Source organism: Dendrobates tinctorius, unplaced genomic scaffold, assembly GCF_039654945.1.
Source record: "Dendrobates tinctorius isolate UK_male_01 unplaced genomic scaffold, ASM3965494v1 ptg000084l, whole genome shotgun sequence".
In the NCBI taxonomy this organism is placed as follows: Eukaryota; Metazoa; Chordata; class Amphibia; order Anura; family Dendrobatidae; genus Dendrobates; species Dendrobates tinctorius.
The window spans coordinates 47084574-47096786 of NW_027361752.1; the positions used below are offsets into that span (position 1 = coordinate 47084574).

General features: G+C 47.1%; 1 protein-coding gene across 1 annotated transcript in view; it reads left to right on the forward strand.

Moving 5' to 3' along the window:
• Positions 1 to 352: 352 nt before the first annotated feature.
• LOC141097458 (uncharacterized) overlaps positions 353 to 12213 on the forward strand; it is a 100675-nt gene continuing 88814 nt past the window's right edge. Inside the window, exon 1 of the mRNA XM_073584650.1 lies at positions 353 to 613. The gene's annotated coding sequence lies outside the window, so the exon portion shown is untranslated. The remainder of the gene's footprint in view (positions 614 to 12213) is intronic.

Here is a 12213-nt window from a genome sequence, read left to right on the forward strand (position 1 = left end):
CGCATTCGATGATCGTCCAGGGCAACCCAGGTCTGTATTGGCCTCGGAAGGGAATGAATTAATCTGTCCATCAACACTTGCTCGACCATCTTGGCAGGAGTGGAAGTCTCTGGTTGCAAATACTTTTGGACTAGATGCAACAAGTAAAACATCTGCGAGTGAGGGGGTTTGTCACCAGCAAACGCCTAGCGGTGGACTCACTGAGCTCTAACCAACATAGTTACTCCCAGGCATGCCAAAAATTTTGATTTTAATTTGCCGTATTCTTTGGCATTTTGGAGTGCTAAGTCATAATACAGCTTTTGGTGCCAGCACCTCCGCCCACTGCTCTGGCGGAAGCTTCTCCCGTTCAGCCACCCTCTCGAAAACAGTCAGAAATGCTTCCACATCAACCCCCAGGGTCATCTTTTGCATATATAGAGAAAACAAAAACTGAACCAGCTCACCGGTGTGCCTGGGGTGCACGGAACTCCGCCAGATCAAGTGTGTGCAACATAGAAGAAAAAGAAGATAGCGTTTCAGTTCCCATAAAATCTTCAATTTTATTTTTTCATTAAAAGCATCAAGTAAATCGGCATGCTCACTGGATCAGCTCAAGGTCAAGCGTCGATTGGTAAGATCTTTTTCACAGCTGTTTCTCACATCACACTTGCAAGCGTGACCCCGGCCTACCTGTGTGAATCTGTTCCTGTCTATACCACTCCTACCTGTGGCTCTGAATGTGTATTGTGCCTGCGGCTCTGCATCTGTTCCGCACCTGCGGCTCTGTATCGTGCTGCACCTGCGGCTCCCTGTCTGTTCAGTCTGTACTGGGTCCAACCCGGCCCTGTATTCCAGTCGTACCTTCATGTATCCAAGTCCTTCCCGAAACTGTTCTTCTCTGTCCAGTCTGAACTGGGTACTACCAGTCTCTATATTACACTCATAACTGCTTGTGTCCCAGTCCTTCCCAAAACTGTTCCTGTCCCTCCAGTTTGAACTGTGTCAGCCATGCATACCGGCCTGCCAGAGTGTCAGCCATGCCCACCCGCCAGAGTGTCAACTGTGCCTGCCTGTACATCACCCGTGCCCGCCAGTACTTGCCTGTCTATGAATCAGCTGAGCCAGTATACCTACAGTACATGCCTGCAACTGTCGTTACAGTGTAAAGTTCTGATCCTTTGGTTCTGTAAACCGCATCTTGTGTTACGACGGCGGAACACGCTTAAAAAAATATAAATAAACGTGTTCGCCGCCCGGGGTCCACCATGCGGCAGGTGAAATAACCGCTGCTAAAATGGCAGAACACAGGGACGATAATGTGCACAAGGTTTAACTGCACCTGGTGCACAAAAGTAGCTCTGTTGAGGTCACAGAGCTGCACATGAAAAGTAATGCAGAAAGCAGGCTGTTTCACAGACAGAGCTGCAAGCAAAACAAAAATACAAAGAATGCTGAGTCTGTATCAGCTTCAAAGACCATCAGCGGCACACGTGCGGTAGCCAGGGATCGGAGTAGTTCAAGACAACACTACAACCGGATAGACTTACTGTGGCAGACCGTGTGCACGACGTCGCAACTGCGGACGCCAAAAACGACTGCAAGCGCGAATTTAGCAGGCGCAATGCAGAACGCTGGCTGCTGTAACGAATGATGCTTAAGCACGCTGGCGCTAGCGCAATACTGGCTGTCCCAATCACTCACACAAACGTAATATCCGAGGGAAGGGGTTTTATAATAAGTCATCCACCAGACCAAGCATCCATCACCAAGCACACAGCAGCAAGTATAGAAAATACTAGCGCATGGCATAGCGGCCATGCGCTCTTTTTATAGCGTACGGGACCTGCCGGAAATCTCCAGAGCCCCGAGCATAACCAATCAAATCAGGAGCAGGACCTGAGCACCTGACTCCTGAACTCCAGTGAGTGCTCGTCCCGTGATCATGCTCAGTAGCAGGGAAAAAGGACTCAGCCTCTGGAGACATAAGCATAGACTGACCCAGATTCCTAACATCTTGAAGCCATATGCTACCTGTAATGGGCGTCCAATCAGCTTGTAAAAGAGCAAACGATTGGTGGTGGCAGCTAACAATCTTTCTTGGGTTATTGCAGAGCTGGCAGTGACCTTACCAGAATATATATATATATATATATATATATATACACACACTACCATTCCAAATTTTGGGGACACCAAGACAGTTTTGTGTTTTCGATGAAAAGTCATACTTTTATTAATCAAATGAGTTGCCAAATGAATTTAAAATCTAGTCCTGAACTTGACAAGGTTCGAAAAAAAGATTTTTATTTGAAATAATTTTCTCCTTCAAACTTTGTTTTTGTCAAAGAATGCTCCATTTGCAGCAATTACAGCATTGCAGACCTTTGGAATTTTAGTAGTTAATTTGCTGAGGTATTCTGGAGAAATTTCACCCCATGCTTCCAGAAGCCCCTCCCACAAGTTGGTTTGGCTTGATGGGCTCTTTTTGCGTGCCATACGGTCAAGCTGATCCCACAACAGCTCAATGGGGTTGAGATCTGGTGACTGGGCTGGCCACTCTATTACAGAAAGAACACCAGCTGCCTGCTTCTTCCCCAAATAGTTCTTGCATAATTTGGAGGTGTGCTTTGGGTCATTGTCCTGTTGTAGGATGAAATTGGCTCCAATCAAGCGCTGTCCACAGGGTATGGCATGACGTTGCAAAATGGAGTGATAGCCTTCCTTATTCAAAATCCCTTTTACCATGTACAAATCTCCCACTTTACCAGCACCAAAGCAACCCCAGACCATCACATTACCTCCACCATGCTTGAAAGATGGCGTCAGGCTCTCTTCCAGCATCTTTTCAGTTGTTCTGTGTCTCACAAATGTTCTTCTATGTGATCCAAACACCTCAAACTTGGATTCGTCTGTCCATAACACTTTTTTCCATTCTTCCTCTGTCCAATGTCTGTTCTTTTGCCCATATTAATCTTTTCCTTTTATTAGCCAGTCTCAGATATGGCTTTTTCTTTGCCACTCTGCCCTGAAGGCCAGCATCCCAGAGTCGTCTCTTCACTGTAGACTGTTGTGAGCTCATCTGTACATTCACCTTTTGTGTCCGAGGATCTCCCTCTTCTGGTGAAGGAAGGTAGTGAGGCTGATTTGGATGAAAGAAATCAAACACCTGATCAGGTGGATTGTGACTGGGTAACAGGAACTTCAGATTGGATATAAGGCAGCCGACGCCCTTCTGAGTGGCTGGTGATTTCTCTGCTGGATTCTTGGAGACCAGTCTGATTCCTGCTTCCCAAAGATAAGTTTTTGCTCTGCTATTGAACTTATTAGTTTTGGTTTTGTTTACCTTGTTTTTTGAGTTCAGCCATCCCCGGCCGGGGATGTGCTGGATTCTTATTCCTTGATCAGTGTTCTCTTTTGCTCTGCTTTCAGAATATTCTGAGTGCTGATATAGGGTTTGAAGTCTAGTGACTTCAGGGTCCTTTTTGCTTATCAGTTGTGTTGGTAATATTTTTAGCAGGGTTTTCTCGGATTGCAGACAGCAGCTTTTCTGTCCTGTCCTTTTTAGTTAGCTTGGGCCCCATCGTTTGCTCAACCTATCTTTCTATCTGTGTTAGTGTTTTCATCTCGTTTCACCGTCATTATATGTTGGGGGCTGCCTATTGCTTTGGGGTCTGCTTTGGGGCAGTCAGTTTTTCCCTTTTCTCTCTTTAGGCTTATTTAGATCTCCGTCTGTGACGAGATGTCTAGGATCACCGTAGGAACACTCCACGGCTACTACTAGTTGTGTGATAGGATTAGGGGTCTGCAATCCACTAGTTTCCAACCTCTCTGATTTTCTGGGCTGAGCTTGTGTTTTGTTTTTTCCTCCTCGGTGACTCAATCATAACAGTAGACATTGACACTAGCGTTTTGCGTGTACTATTTATTGAAGCTGCCAGTTGAGGACCTGTGAGGCGTCGATTTCTCAAACTACAGACTCTAATGTACTTGTCTTGTTGCTCAGTTGTGCAGCAGGGCCTCCCACTTCTCTTTCTACTCTGGTTGGAGCCTGTTTGTGCTCTCCTCTGAAGGGAGTAGTACACATCGTTGTAGGAAATCTTCAGTTTCTTGGCAATTTCTCGCATGGAATAGCCTTCATTTCTAAGAACAAGAATAGACTGCCGAGTTTCACATGAAAGTTCTTTGTTTCTTGCCATTTTGAGAGTTTAATGGAACCAACAAATATAATGCTCCAGATTCACAACTAGCTCAAAGGAAGGTCCAGTTTATAGCTTCTCTAATCAGCCAAACTGTTTTCAGCTGTGTTAACATAATGTCATGGTCACGTGTGTCTGGACACAGATGATACCACAAGGCGGACCCATAACACACGTGACCCTGGATACAGCGCCTCCAGTGGGGCGAATTTAAATAATAAAACGTGCAGATGGATACACCGCCTCCACCTGGCGAATTTAGGAATACACGTTATACATACATTCTGGAAACCTCGCCTCCAGTAAGGCAAATTAAATAATAAGGGGGACCTGGGAAACATTAACAATGGTGGGCCCTGCGATAGGGAAAAGGGAAGTGGAGACCTCCTGAGCTCCCCTGAGCCAGTGTCCCTGCACTCCTAACGTTCCCTATGCCGGTTCCGCACCGGGCGCCGCACGCGTACCTCAAAGCCCTTGCTCGCCCTGACCCTAAACCCTGCAGCCTTGGAGCAGAGTCCACCACCAGTTGCTGCTGCTTAGTAACAGAGTCCCAAGGATGAGTTCAGCTTCTGCCACGAAGTCAAGCATGCTTGAGTCCAGCTCAGCAGCCAAGTCCCACATGGTGAGTGCCACTCTCCATAGTCGCCACTCCACCAGTCCATGCAGACACTTCCCGCCGACACCATCACTGCGACCCCACCACGCCATGCCAGCCCTTCGTCCAGACACCATAGCTGACACACGTCCCCCCTGGCTAAGCTGCGCAGGACTCCTCCTCAGCTCCATCCTTCCACCAGGCTCTCACCAACTCAGAATCAATGAATGAATGAATATCACCAGCAGTGATTGCACACCCTGAGACTCATTTATAGAGTCCCACACCTGAATCATAATTACAGAGAACTTTAAACTGAAAACCTAAGGTGCGATACCACTAACCACCACCGGGGACAGTCAAGTCACCTTGGCAACTTGCCAAAAGGAAAAAAAGTTCACTCTGTGCTTTTAAAACTGTCAGATCACTTCAGATCATGACACATACTTGCACAAAGGTTTTCAAGGGTATTCTAACCATCCATTAGCCTTCTTAGACAGTTAGCAAACACAAAGTACCATAAGAAAACTGAAGTGATGGTTGTTGGAAATGGGCCTCTATGAAGATATTGCATTGCAAACCAGACGTTTGGTGCTAGAATATTCATTTACCACTTTAACAAAGTATAGAGTGTATTTCTGAATTATTTAATGTTAGCTTCATTGGAAAAAACTTTGCTTTTCTTTTAAAAATAAGGAAATTTCTAAGTGACCCTAAACCTTTACACGATAAGTGTGTACTGTATGTATTATATATAGAATGCTGGAATCGAGGGTGTATATACAATACGCTCACTCTGAGTTCTATAATAACCGGCCTAGTAGTGGAAGAAGCCACAGTCTTCTATCACTCGTCAGACAAAAGCGTAATTGTACCGACGATTGAAGGCGTCCCCTGACAAAGAAATAATAGTAGGTGGATATTAGCCCCTAATATATAGTATGTCCCCCTTATACACAGAGGTCACCACATCTCTCCTACACATTAAACACCCCCATAGCTCTCTATGCATAGTATAATGCCTCCTATATGGAGTATGACCCCATAGCCCCCAAAACACAGTATTATGTCACCATAGTCCCTTTAAACATAGAATGTTTCCATAGCTCCCCGTACATAGTATAAATCTCCCTATACACAGTGTGATGGCAACACAACCCCCAAACCCTCCCTGAATCTCAGGATGTATAATGAAAAACAAAAAAATCTTCTACTCGCCCAATCCTGGTCCCCTTCCACTTCAGCCTCCGTCTTCTCTTGCACCTTGTATCGCAATGGGCGCGATGCATTGATGCCTACCGTCCCCTACATGATGACGGCCTGCAGCAGGCTGGAAGTAGTCCTGCTGGTGAAAAATGTCACCTCATGGTCCTCTCATCTCAGAAGCGGCATTGGTTTCATTACAAACATTTTATTTCTGGCATAGAATACTTTGGGTCAGAAAACAGTCACAAAACCTTAAATAAATATAGGACAATGTATTTTCAGAAAAAAATCCGGCAATCTGTATCGTACTGTATAAGTAACGTGTGCGAGTCAGAAAGGAGATACTATAGTGTGAAGAACACGCCACCCTGTGTATGATGATGGTATAACAGTTGTCCTGCACTCATAGCACTGTTAGTGCTGTCTGAGCCTCCCTGGTTCCGTTAGTGTTATTTGAGACTCCCTCGTCCTAGTTCTGTTAGTGCTGTCTGACCCTCTCTGGTTCGATTAGTGCTATTTGAGCCTCACCGGTTCTGTTATTGCTGTCTGAGCCTCTTTTTTCTTTTTAGAAGTGTCTAACCCGTCCTGGTTCTAGTCCTATTAGTGCTGTCTAAGCCTCCCTGGTTCTGGTTTTTCTAGTGTCGTCTGAGCCTCCCTGGTTCCATTAGTGCTGTCTGAGGTTCCTTGGTTCTGGTCCTAGCAGTGCTGTCTGGACTTCCATTATTCTGGCTTTTCTAGTTTGGTCTGAGCCTCAAATCCAGAATTTCAATATTTTTCACTATTTTCAGTTTCGTTTCTGCGGTGTGACAAGTCTTGGTGACTCCCTGAGGTGTGTTTGGCTTCTGGCACTGTTTGGTTTCGACTTTATTTGTTCCTCATGTATTTTGGTTCAGGTCCGGTCATTATATTAGGCTCCAACAGACAGAAATAAAAAACCTGTGATAGAGTAGACATTCCTCTGCGAGAAGCCGGAGGCTGATGTTGGTGCAGTAGATGCCCCTGGCGTCCTTCTCGGGGTCCTGTCCATCAGGACTATACACGGTTTACTGATTGAGGGAAGTAGAGATAATTGACGACTGTTGGATAAGATCAGGACAAGGGACTCTGCATTATCCCTTCACTGCGCTACATTGTACAATCAGAAAATGGCCGATTGCTTAGAGCAGTGGTCCCCAACCTTTTTTGCACCAGGGACCGGCTTCAAGCAAGATCATTCTTCCATGGCCCGGCAGGGCGGGGATGGAGGTGTGACAGGGGCGGGGCTTTGGTCATAAGGGGGCTATTGACGTGGTTGTAGTTTAGCAGTGCATACTTATCATTTAATTATAACATTTATAATGTGACTCCACTCACCATAGGGTTTGAATGAGTGGGAGCACCTGGCTTGTTTCTCTGTTTCAGTGGGAGCACTGGGCTACTTCTACTGATGACCGTCACTGCTAATGATGATTGGAACCTACAAGGAAATGGAGCATTGAGCACTTAAGAAAAATTGTACTGGAGTACTGTACATGCTGATTATTTTCTAAACATCAGAAAATGTATGTGTGGTTCCCCCGTCCTGTCCAGCTCTGTGTGGCTCCCCCTGTTGTATGCATGGCTCCCCTGTCCCATCCTGTATACATGGCTCCCCTGTCCCATCCTGTATACATGGCTCCGCTCCCACCCTGACCTCCTGTATACATGGCTCCGCTCCCACTCTCCCATCCTGTATACATGGCTCTGATCCCACTCTCCCATCCTGTATACATGGCTCTGATCCCACTCTCCCATCCTGTATGCATGGCTCTGCTCCCTGTTGTGAGTTCATTCTCCCCTCCATCACTGAGACCTGGTGAACTCCCTATTCTAGTGAAGGAAGGTAGTGAGCCTGATTATCAGGCACCAGGGACTAATGAAGACGATTGGCTGAGTGGAGTCACTGACTGGATTTAAGGCAGCCTACGCCCTTTCTGCCCTGCGGGTGATTTCTCTGTGGACTCTTGGACACCAGTCTGATTCCTGCTCTCCTAAAGCTAAGTTTTCTGTTTTGCCTTTTTGCATTTAAGATTTGTTTTTTGTTTTTCTTGCTCTTTGGATTCTGCCACTCCCTGCTGGAGTGTGCAGTGTTCCGTTAGCTCTGTCTTCTGAAAGTACCTGAGTGCTGATTTAGTTTTTGAAGCTTAGTTGCTTCAGGGCCATTTTTATATCAGCTTGTTGGCTTTTGTCTCTGATAGGGTTTTGGCAGATTGCAGACAGCAGCCTTCCTATCCGTTCCTATCTAGGTAGTTTTTGGCCCCTTCTTCGCTCAGCCTGTCTTTCTGTCTGTGTAAGTGTTTTCATCTTGCTTCACCGTCATTATATGTGGGGGCTGCCTATTGCTTTGGGGTCTGCTCTGGGGCAGTTAGATTTCCCCTTTCCTTCTTTAGGCCTATGTATCTCTCCGGCTGTGATCGAGGGGTCTAGGTCATCGTAGGAACCCCCCACGGCTACTGCTAGTTGTGTTGATAGGTTCAGGGGTCTGCAATCTGATAGTTGCCAACTTCTCTGGTTTTCTGGACTTAGCTAGCATTTCAGTTTTTGCCTCCTACGGTGACTCAATCATAACAGCTCCCACTCTCCCATCCTGTATGCATGGCTCTGCTCCCACTCTCCCATCCTGTATATATGGCTCTGCTCCCACTCTCCCATCCTGTATGTATGGCTCTGCTCCCACTCTCCCATCCTGTATACATGGCTCTGCTCCCACTCTCCCATCCTGTATATATGGCTCTGCTCCCACTCTCCCATCCTGTATGCATGGCTCCGCTCCCACTCTCCCATCCTGTATACATGGCTCTGCTCCCACTCTCCCATCCTGTATACATGGCTCTGCTCCCACTCTCCCATCCTGTATACATGGCTCTGCTCCCACTCTCCCATCCTGTATACATGACTCTGCTCCCACTCTCCCATCCTGTATACATGGCTCTGCTCCCACTCTCCCATCCTGTATATATGGCTCTGCTCCCACTCTCCCATCCTGTATACATGGCTCTGCTCCCACTCTCCCATCCTGTATACATGGCTCCGCTCCCACTCTCCCATCCTGTATACATGGCTCCGCTCCCACTCTCCCATCCTGTATACATGGCTCCCCTATCCCATCCGGTATACATGGCTCTGCTCCCATCCTCCCATCCTGTATACATGGCTCTGCTTCCACCCTCCCATCCTGTATACATGTCTCTGCTCCCACCCTCCCATCCTGTATACATGGCTCCGCTCCCACCCTCCCATCCTGTATGCATGGCTCCGCTCCCACTCTCCCATCCTGTATACATGGCTCCCCTATCCCATCCGGTATACATGGCTCTGCTCCCATCTTTGTATACATGGCTCTGCTTCCACCCTCCCATCCTGTATACATGTCTCTGCTCCCACCCTCCCATCCTGTATACATGGCTCCGCTCCCACCCTCCCATCCTGTATACATGCCTCCGCTCCCACCCTCCCATCCTGTATGCATGGCTCCCCTGTCCCATCCTGTATGCATGGCTCCGCTCACACCCTCCCTCCCTTGTATATATGGCTCTGCTCCCACTCTCCCATCCTGTATACATGGCTCTGCTCCCACTCTCCCATCCTGTATATATGGCTCTGCTCCTACTCTCCCATCCTGTATACATGGCTCCGCTCCCACTCTCCCATCCTGTATACATGGTTCCCCTGTCCCATACTGAATGCATGGCTCCGCTCCCACCCTCCCTCCCTTGTATATATGGCTCTGCTTCCACTCTCCCTCCCTTGTATATATGGCTCCGCTCCCACTCTCCCTCCCTTGTATATGGCTCCGCTCCCACCCTCCCATCCTGTATGCATGGCTCCGCTCCCACTCTCCCCTTGTATATATGGCTGCGCTCCCACTCTCCCTCCCTTGTATATATGGCTCCGCTCCCACTCTCCCTCCCTTGTATATATGGCTCCGCTCCCACCCTCCCATCCTGTATGCATGGCTCCGCTCCCACTCTCCCTCCCTTGTATATATGGCTCCGCTCCCACTCTCCCTCCCTTGTATATATGGCTCCGCTCCCACTCTCCCTCCCTTGTATATATGGCTCCGCTCCCACTCTGCCTCCCTTGCATATATGGCTCCGCTCCCACTATCCCTCCCTTGTATATATGGCTCCGCTCCCACTTTCCCTCCCTTGTATATATGGCTCCGCTCCTATCCTCCCATCCTGTATGCATGGCTCCGCTCCCACTCTCCCTCCCTTGTATATATGGCTCCGCTCCCACCCTCCCATCCTGTATGCATGGCTCCGCTCCCACTCTCCCTCCCTTGTATATATTGCTCCGCTCCCACTCTCCCTCCCTTGTATATATTGCTTCGCTTCCACTCTCCCTCCCTTGTATATATGGCTCCGCTCCCACTCTCCCTCCCTTGCATATATGGCTCTGCTCCCACTCTCCCTCCCTTGTATATATGGCTCCGCTCTCCACTATCCCTCCCTTGTATATATGGCTCCGCTCCCACTCTCCCTCCCTTGTATATATGGCTCCGCTCGGCTCCCCCATCCTCCCCCATCATACTTACCCTCACGTCACTGAACTTCCCTCACGTCGCTGAACTTCCCTCCCTGCATCTTGCGGCGCTTCAGCTTCTTCCTGTGCGGAGCGGTCACATGCTACTGCTCATTAAGGTCCATGAATATGGACGCCACACCTATGGGAGAGGAGTGGCATCCATATTCATGACCTTAAATGAACGGTACACTTGACTGCTCAGTGCTGGATGAAGTCGCCGCGCCGACAGGGACCGCTATGCAGGGTGAGTATCAGCTGCTACACAGCCGCCGGCTCCCCTTGTGTCCGTGGACCGGCAAGGGCACTGCAACAGCCCGGTGCTGGGCCGCGGACCGGTGGTTGGGGACCCCTGGCTTAGAGGACCTGTCACCTTATTCCCATTTTGCTTTTATTTTATTCCCACTGCTCCCCTGAGTTTTCTGTTTGTTTGTTTTTTCACATCCACCACACGGTTCCAGAGATATTGATCTTTTTCTTTTGAAAATAACAAAAAGAACGAAAAAAAAACAATTCTCAGGTCCTCTTTATAGGCTGCTATATTATGTATGTTTTTAAACATTTTTCAATAATCCTTTTTTGCAATGTTTACCTTATTGCTATATTATATTTAAAAAATTGGAAATGTAAATTTTCACATTGGCCACTGGACCTTATACTAGACAACTAGACTCAAACTCCTTATTCGCTACAGGAGTCTTTTCAGCAGTTTCACTATCATTACAGATGAGAGTAGAATGACAATTACCACCTCCTATATACAGTACATAACAAAGGATCCACAATTCAGAACAGGTCATTGCAGCTCACCTCCTCCCCCTCCTGTACAATGACTGATAACATCTTTATATAGAGTAGATAATACAGGATCCACCATTCACAATAGGTGACATCACAGCTCACCTCCCCCTCCTGTACCATGACTCATAACACCTCTATATACAGTAGAGAACACTGAATCCACCATTCACAATAGGCGATATCACTGCTCACCTCCTCCTGATGGTGAAAAGAGAAATAAATAATGTTAAAAAATATGTATAATGAACACTACAAAGTGATCTAACTTGTGTTTCAAAACATCTAACTTTATAATACATAATTTACTGCTTCACGTGAATGTGTCTACTAAAACTGACGTATTCTGTCAATCAATTTTTTTTAAGTTAAGTTCCAAATGGAACCAAACACAATTGCACGTTGTTGAATGAAACAAACTTTTTTTTTTTTTTTTTTTGAAACACAAAGTCCAAGCATTTGTGATTGTTAATTACAGCTATTGTAGGGAAAGTATCGTGTCAGTACAAACTGACATCCAGTGTCACATGTGAATACTTCGCATCTACAGAAGTCTATCGTGCGCTAAGATTGAAGTACAACGCAAAGATTTTTCCAACTCACAGGCGGAGCTGGCAAAGTCTTCCTTGGCTGTTTAACTCCTCAAATGCCACCGTCAATAGCGACATCTGAATACTTGAGAGATGACTCCCTCATTATCAGCATTGGGACACCGCGATTATGATCATATTGTTTAGATAGCAGCTATAATACCACACACACAGGGGACACATACCACCACCACATAGTGACCGAACAGTACCATACTGTATACAAGGGACAAACTACCACACCATGTCCAAACCACATATTACCACCATAGGCGAATTATAATGAGGGCAATCTGTGTTACTG